Source organism: Nanorana parkeri, unplaced genomic scaffold (assembly GCF_000935625.1).
Source record: "Nanorana parkeri isolate BGI_ZX_2015 unplaced genomic scaffold, ASM93562v1 scaffold136, whole genome shotgun sequence".
Taxonomy (NCBI): domain Eukaryota; kingdom Metazoa; phylum Chordata; class Amphibia; order Anura; family Dicroglossidae; genus Nanorana; species Nanorana parkeri.
This window is the reverse complement of record NW_017306404.1, coordinates 1,498,252-1,505,453: the sequence shown is the minus strand read 5'-3', so window position 1 is coordinate 1,505,453 and position 7,202 is coordinate 1,498,252. Positions and strand designations below refer to the sequence as shown.

The following is a 7,202-nucleotide window of genomic DNA, read 5'->3' as shown; positions in this document are numbered from 1 at the left end:
ACTTCTGTCCATGACTCCTGTAATCTGTTTAAGCAGGTGATCCCTTGAGATGGATTTATCTTGCTTTACTTCCCCCAAAGGAAATATGAAAAGGACGTCGGGCATGTAACAGAAACGCCATCACCTGTAACTCTATTTAGGATTATTTTATAAATAGCTGACAGTTTGAAAAGGGCATTCTGGATCTCAATAAGCAAGTCTGAAGCAGAAGGCTCTGTGAAGCCATTGAATCTACTCACTGTTTCTGTGTTCATTCAGTCATAAGCACAGTGTAGTGCATTGGCAAATGCAAGTCATGTTCACAAGTATTAGGTGAATGTTGATTGTCATGCAGAAATTAACTATAATGTCAGACTCATATGCAGTGGGGGGACATTCAGAGCCCGCTCACACTGGCCTGTCCACTTAAGCATTGCGTTTAATGGCCGTTCACACATACAGAGGTGGCCTGCATTTTACTTGATCAATGCAGGCTGACCATATTTCCTTAAGCCAAAAACTTTGTAGGATGGCAAAATGAGACGGTTTTAATATTCCATATACATGAAAAAGTAAGATGATGACAAACGTTTTATGACAATATAGTAGATGTGTAGAGCATAAAGTTTTGAACATATTAATTATTATTCTGTTTCGGATTCAGAGGCAACGAGCCTATAAATCCGAAACTGCACATTGAATGCACATGCGCGCATAGAAACAATGGGCGCTGCCATCTTGTTGCAAAAAGAGGGTGATGTGTCTACTTACATGACGTTAGACACACCAAGTTGGCGGCGCTTAAACAATTAATTAATAAATGCCCGAATATATAGTAATTTGTATATTCGGATATATAGTAATTCGGATTCAGATGAACTGCCGAATTGACAGAAATGTATTGATTTGGTAGTTTGTCCGAATCCAAATGCACATCTCAACAATCAACAATTTTTCTTCAGTGACAGAACTCATACAATGCAGTGCATTCTTTTTGCACCTTTCCCTCTTCCTATACTGCCTCATAACCTTCCATTGTTTCAGTCTGAGGAGCAGGGAACTATGCCATTAACCGTGAGATTTCTTAACACTCTGGAGCACTGCCCTGCTGAGATAAAAGCTCTGCTGTTGATCATATAAAATTGCTGCCTAAAGTCCCCTCCAGCGCTTATTCTTCCCTTGCGGCAGCACTGACTGGGAGAAAGTTACGTATTGGTGCAGAGTGTGCTCTGTGTGCCTATACGTAACTTCCTCCCAGTCAGTGCTGCCGCGGAGGAAGAATGAGTGTTGACGGAGACTTCTTAGGAGTGCGCTCTGTGTGCCTCCTTAATGAGACTGGCTGGCCGCATGGATATAGAAGTTAAAGCCGGCCGCTATTGCGGTCGTCATACCATTATTAAGGAGGCACGCAGACTCAGAGTGCACTTCTAAGAAGGAAAATGGTACAAAATAGATTTTTTTAAAGAAACAACGGGATGGGGGAAATTTAAGAAATAACGATACTGTCCCGTTTAAAACGGGACATATGGTCAGCCTACTGCTAGGACACATAGAAAACAATTGTTCTCTATGTGCCCTGTTCACATCGCAAGGTGGGTGTGATGGGCATTGCAGCGCAGCACACGGGACTGTTGTGTGGGGACCTGAATGGAGTGTTAACATTGTACATTACTTATAAATTTAAAAAAAAAAGAGAACAAATATAAACAGCAATAGCTCCGATAGTGTGTAATAGAACACACACTCCAGGAGCTGCCACAACACACTAGCCCATCTATTAAAAGGCAGCGTTTCAGTGGACAGGCTAGTGTTATGACACCCTTAGTGGCTGGACTAGTGTGTTGTGGCAGCTCTGGCAGTGTGCATTGTATTACACACTACCTGGGCTATCACTGTTTAATTTTTATTTTTTTTTACTTTATTGGTAGTGTACATTGTAAACACTCCATTCAGGGCCCTGCACAGCGACGCACTACTGTGCGCTGCCATGCTGTGACCGGCGGTGGCATCCGATGCACTTCAAATTTTACAGTGCACCACCTATCACACCTGCGTTGTGGTGAGAACACGGCACATAGAAAACAATGGTTTTCAATGTGTCCTAGTGGTGACCTTCATTGATCTGGTGCAGTAAAATGTAGGTCATAGTTGCATGTATGAACAGGCCCTGAAGCTCATTGGTTTGTTCTAATTAGCCATAACAATTTGTTATGGCCAAAGCATTGTAAGCAGAAGGAACAGAGCAGTCATGTGATCGTTTCCATTATTTACTGCTGTTACTCCAGCAATGACATAGACACCTGAACCACTGTGTGGTGCGGTTAAAAAAAGAGAGCATAATTTTTTCAACTGCAATGCAATCCAGCGCAACGCGCGGTACTGCAATACTGTGCATGAAAAAATGATGCTCTCTTTTTTTAACCGCACCACACGGTATTCAAATTAATGGTAACACAACACATTAATGCACAGCCCTGGTGTGAATGGGCCCTAAAGCAAATACCTACCTACTACAGGCCTACCTCCTACTCCCCTCTAACTAATCGCTGGCATGACAAAAAACAAACATCTAAATGCTCTTTTTTTTACTAACTTAAGTCCACCTTCTTGTGATGCGCCAGACTGAGTCTTTTGTCTTGTTCTGTTCACAGGAGGTGCATTTGGGGTGCAATTTAAATGAATGTCAATCCAACACACCTCTCGCACTGTTAACACACAGTAGATGCGTTGCGCGATACCATGCGTTAATTACACGGAAGTGGTGTGAACGGGCCCTTAAAGAATGGCCATGGCTTACACAACAAACTAGGAAGTAAAGCCTCTGCATAATGCATAATTACTTCCTATGTATATATATACAAATATGATTTTTAAAAGCACAGAATAAATTATTTACAACTAGCTGATTTCTTTCACATGCACATATAAAAATAAAAAAAAATACACTTCCAATGCTCCCAGCTGTCTACAGAGCCAAATTACAAATATCTTGGCTGTTTCACCTATTACGGTACTTTTGCACAAACAGATTATTTATTATTTAAATATATTACTCAAAAGTTCCCAAAAATATTAAAACCACTTTGTGTGCACTAAATGCCTTTGCTACTAATACCTTGTAAAAGTTGAAGTGACATCATCACTGTGCTGTACATAGCGTGTGCAGAGAGCAGAGCTGTGGGAGGGACCCAGCAGGGCCAACCACTACAGGCTGCCTGTGAAACTACAGGAGGGGGCAGAGACAAGACCAGTCACCTGCTGAAGGATTTATTACCGGAAGCTCGTGCACAGAGGCAAAGTACAGGTGTTGTTTTATGCTGGATTACCACAGAGATCTAAAGAAATACACACAAAGTACCAACATTCAAGTAGATTACACAAGTAATCTTGCTCCACAGTCAGACAGGTGACACACATTATTCCTGGGTTAGCTATTTATTTTCCTAATTCAGCAAAGCAGCTTACTATGTCACATATCCACCCACAACCTCCTCCTCATTGGACAGTGAACTAGCATGATTACCATTCTTATTATTGACAATTACTTTTAAAATACAGTATATGAACATGTTAAAGCAGGCAAATAAAATCTAAAAGAACAAAGTTATACTCACCCAAACCAGGGTCCCAGCTGGCTCCTACACCGCTCCCTCCAGCCTGTCTCGTTCTCTGTTCCAATGATGGTATGCCCCTCTGCATCCTCACTTCCTATACACTGTATAAAATGTGATAACTCACTAGACCTTAGACTGCTGGAGTGGAAGGGGAACGAGGCTGGAAGGACCAGTCTAAGAGCAAGCCAGGATCATGGTTCAGCCAAGTATAACTTTTTTATGTCAGCTCCCTAGACAAAATTAGCTCTTAACCCTTGCAGTGATGAGGTGGTCCCACTGCTAGATTTAAGATTTGGTTTGAGTTCTGCTTCAAAGTTTATATGAGATTTTAGTGATTGAGTTTACATATACCTTAAACAACCCATTGTAGATCCTCCAACCCCCACCCGTCATGTTCATGAAAAGCATGATGAGCAGTAAAAAAAACTACAATTTAGGAAAAAATAAATATGATGAAGCGAGACTCTTTTTTAGGGTATAGTTTAATATATTTCACATAGAGTGTTCCAAATTACAGAAATATATCTCTACCTAGAACAACTTAGGTCCTAAAGATTAAGAATAACAGATCTTACACCTGTAATATTTTATTCACATCTGTACATACTCATCAAACTATTATAAACACTATACATTTAGTCTACTTTTGCAATGCTAATTCAAAATAATGCTGAAGAAATCAATCATGCCATTTAAAAGGAGCAAGTCACTGTAGTTTAATATAAAATTATATTTACTCGGTTGCCATCAATAATAATTAACAACAAGTCATCCTATAGCTATGCATATTTTATATCTTAAGTCTGTTCAAGCGTGTTTCCATTAACATTGCTAAGACCTCTGTCCAAAATGGCCTCATGGGCCTCCATTATTAAATAATCGGTATGTGAAAAATGCTGATGCACAAAATCGTCCATTTTAAATGAAATCCCTAGTCTTCAAGTGAATACAGTATAAATCCAGAGAAGAGGGAGTCTGTTTCATCAGAAATTAATTCATTCTGGCTGCTGCTTACAACCTGAAGCCATACCTCATCATCTTCCATAAGATGGAGCAGGACTGATCCCGAGACTTGACATGCATTGCGCTCAGATTGCCTGGCTTGTGTCTGTACAACGATTCTACCATTGTGAACTAAGCCAGCAACTAGTAGAGAGTGTGATGGGTTTAAGTGATATGAGAAAAAGTAGACGCCGTCAATAGTGGCCGCAAACACACCTGAGTTTATATTGTATGGTTTATTTTCATTCACAAAAACGTTATTAAATCTTATTGGCTGTCCTGGTAATAAGAAATTTCTACTTCCTCTTAAGGCCACTGAAAATGCAATATTATCATGCTCCTTTTGTGATCCTTTTTGTCCTTTTTCTCCCTTTCTTCCAGGAATTCCAGCTGGTCCCCGAAACCCTTGTGGCCCAATAGCTCCAGGCAGTCCTCGATCACCTTTTGGTCCTGTAGGACCCCTTTGTCCTGTAAGTCCTGGGAGCCCAGTTTCACCTGGAGTTCCTGGTATCCCATCTGTACCTTCATTTCCTTTTTCTCCAGGGTTTCCCTTAGGTCCCATTAGTCCTTTTATACCTTTCTCTCCTGGTTCACCTTTATCACCTTGTAATCCTATGGCTTCAACATTACTTGGAATTCCCTGATCCCCTTTATTACCTTTTTCACAAGGAACACAAGATTCTCCTGGTCCCCCCTTAGCTCCAGCGGGGCCCATCTCACCTTTAGCACCTTTTCTTCCTGCTTCTCCTTTGGGACCAGAGTCTCCTATTATACCTTCTAATCCCTGTGGCCCAAGTTCTCCTAAAAAAAAAAAAAAAAGACGTTATCAGATTAATAGTAAGTAGCAAAAAAGGCTGTTTTTGTTTAGTACCTCCAATTGGTTTGGTGATACCAAGTCACAATACAAAAAAAGTATTTCTTATTAACATAATGTCATGAACCATGGTATACAATGTTTCAATAAGAAGTTTGCTTCCAGCAGGCTTCAGTGAGCAGATTCATGAATATAAATTTCTGCATGGTTCATAAATGGTTAATGTCCACTAATTAACTTTGCACTATGTTGTCAAATAAACTGAAAAAATAAAGATTGTGCATAATATTATTCATAAAATTATGACTGTTTTGATTACATCTTTATATTAAAAAAAACAATAATGTTCTAGACATCTGTCATGGAACAATGTTAAAATGTACATGGCTTATGCCATTTTCATTCATTTTAAGATGACTTAGGTCCTGATGCCATTTTATTGTTAGGTGCACCTAACAATTGTATAGGTAAGTAGTGTATAATTTAATATGGTTTTCAGAACAAAATTGGACAAAAGTGATCTGTATTTTTATATATTGTGGAACTATCTGCCTTTTTTGGAATGGTGGTATATGTGGTCCCATATTATACAGACACAAATTATATAAAAAAGCACCTGATGATTCATTAAGACAGTTCAGTAAGCCATAAAAGCCAATTTAATTTCAGCACATGGTACTTAGATTATAAAAAGTTTGTTATTTCTGATCACTTGGTATGGGCTGCCGCACTCTGCATCTTTTCTTGGAAATACAATGTAATTAGCAAATTAGCAGTTAATTCTTCAAAACATATTTTAGTAGAAATGGTACTGAATTGTTGATCTACGCGAGCACTGTGGTAGTGTTCAATTCAGTACACTAAAGGAAAACATACGTTTTGTTAGGTGTATCCAAAAGGCCAAATTGTTAGCAATTAGCAAAAGGGATATTCTTAAGAAGAAAAATCTTAAAACTTTATTCAATATGGTACAGTATATCTCAAAAATCCAAAATATTGGGCTTAGAATATTATGCAGTTTATGACATCAACTACAATAGCGCCCAGCTTGTTCAGCAACTCACATCTTTTAAACCTTCATGTAAATGTATAAACAATGTAGTAAACACTAATGGTATTCACTGAAATGGGACTTTCACTGTCACACCAGCACTGCATATCCATTTCACATAATTCACATACACAGGTAACTCCTATACGCATGTTTAAACATTGTTTAGATAAGAGGACCATATCACCTTCAACGTAAATTCTCAAGTGATCAGGTATCTGTGACATACTGTTTATCTTATCTCTCACAAGCTAATGAGGCAGATATATGATGCTATTTACAGGTACAATTACCTGGCTCTCCTTTGTCACCCTTGTCTCCCTTTTGTCCTGTGGGTCCAGGAATATTACAGAAGCACTCTTTTTCTTCAGTAGTGTTTTCTATTGGCATTTCCAAGAAAGGATCTAGTTGTTCATCAAATGGATAGGCTTTGTTAGTGTCTAGTATCGGGAGTAAGGTGCTATTGTTCCCGATGTCTTTGGGAGCGCTGTCTACTGCATGGAGAGAACTCTCAGTGATGTTCATGTTGAATACATTCCAACTAATTGGTTGCCTGTGCTCATTACTTCTTGTAGTTAGTTCCTGTTGTTTTATATTATTTTCCACTCCATCTGTCACATTGTCTAAAGCAGGGGTTACTGTTGATGTTACAGCAGTCTGGGAACTGGTTTGAATCCCACCATCTGTGACTGGATCAGTTTCAGTTCTCTCAGGGTCCAGATCAAGAGGAACAGTAAATGCT

General features: G+C 39.3%; 1 pseudogene; it reads right to left on the bottom strand.

Moving 5' to 3' along the window:
* Positions 1-4,524: 4,524 nt before the first annotated feature.
* On the bottom strand, positions 4,525-6,985 carry LOC108784993 (annotated as a pseudogene).
* Positions 6,986-7,202: the final 217 nt, after the last annotated feature.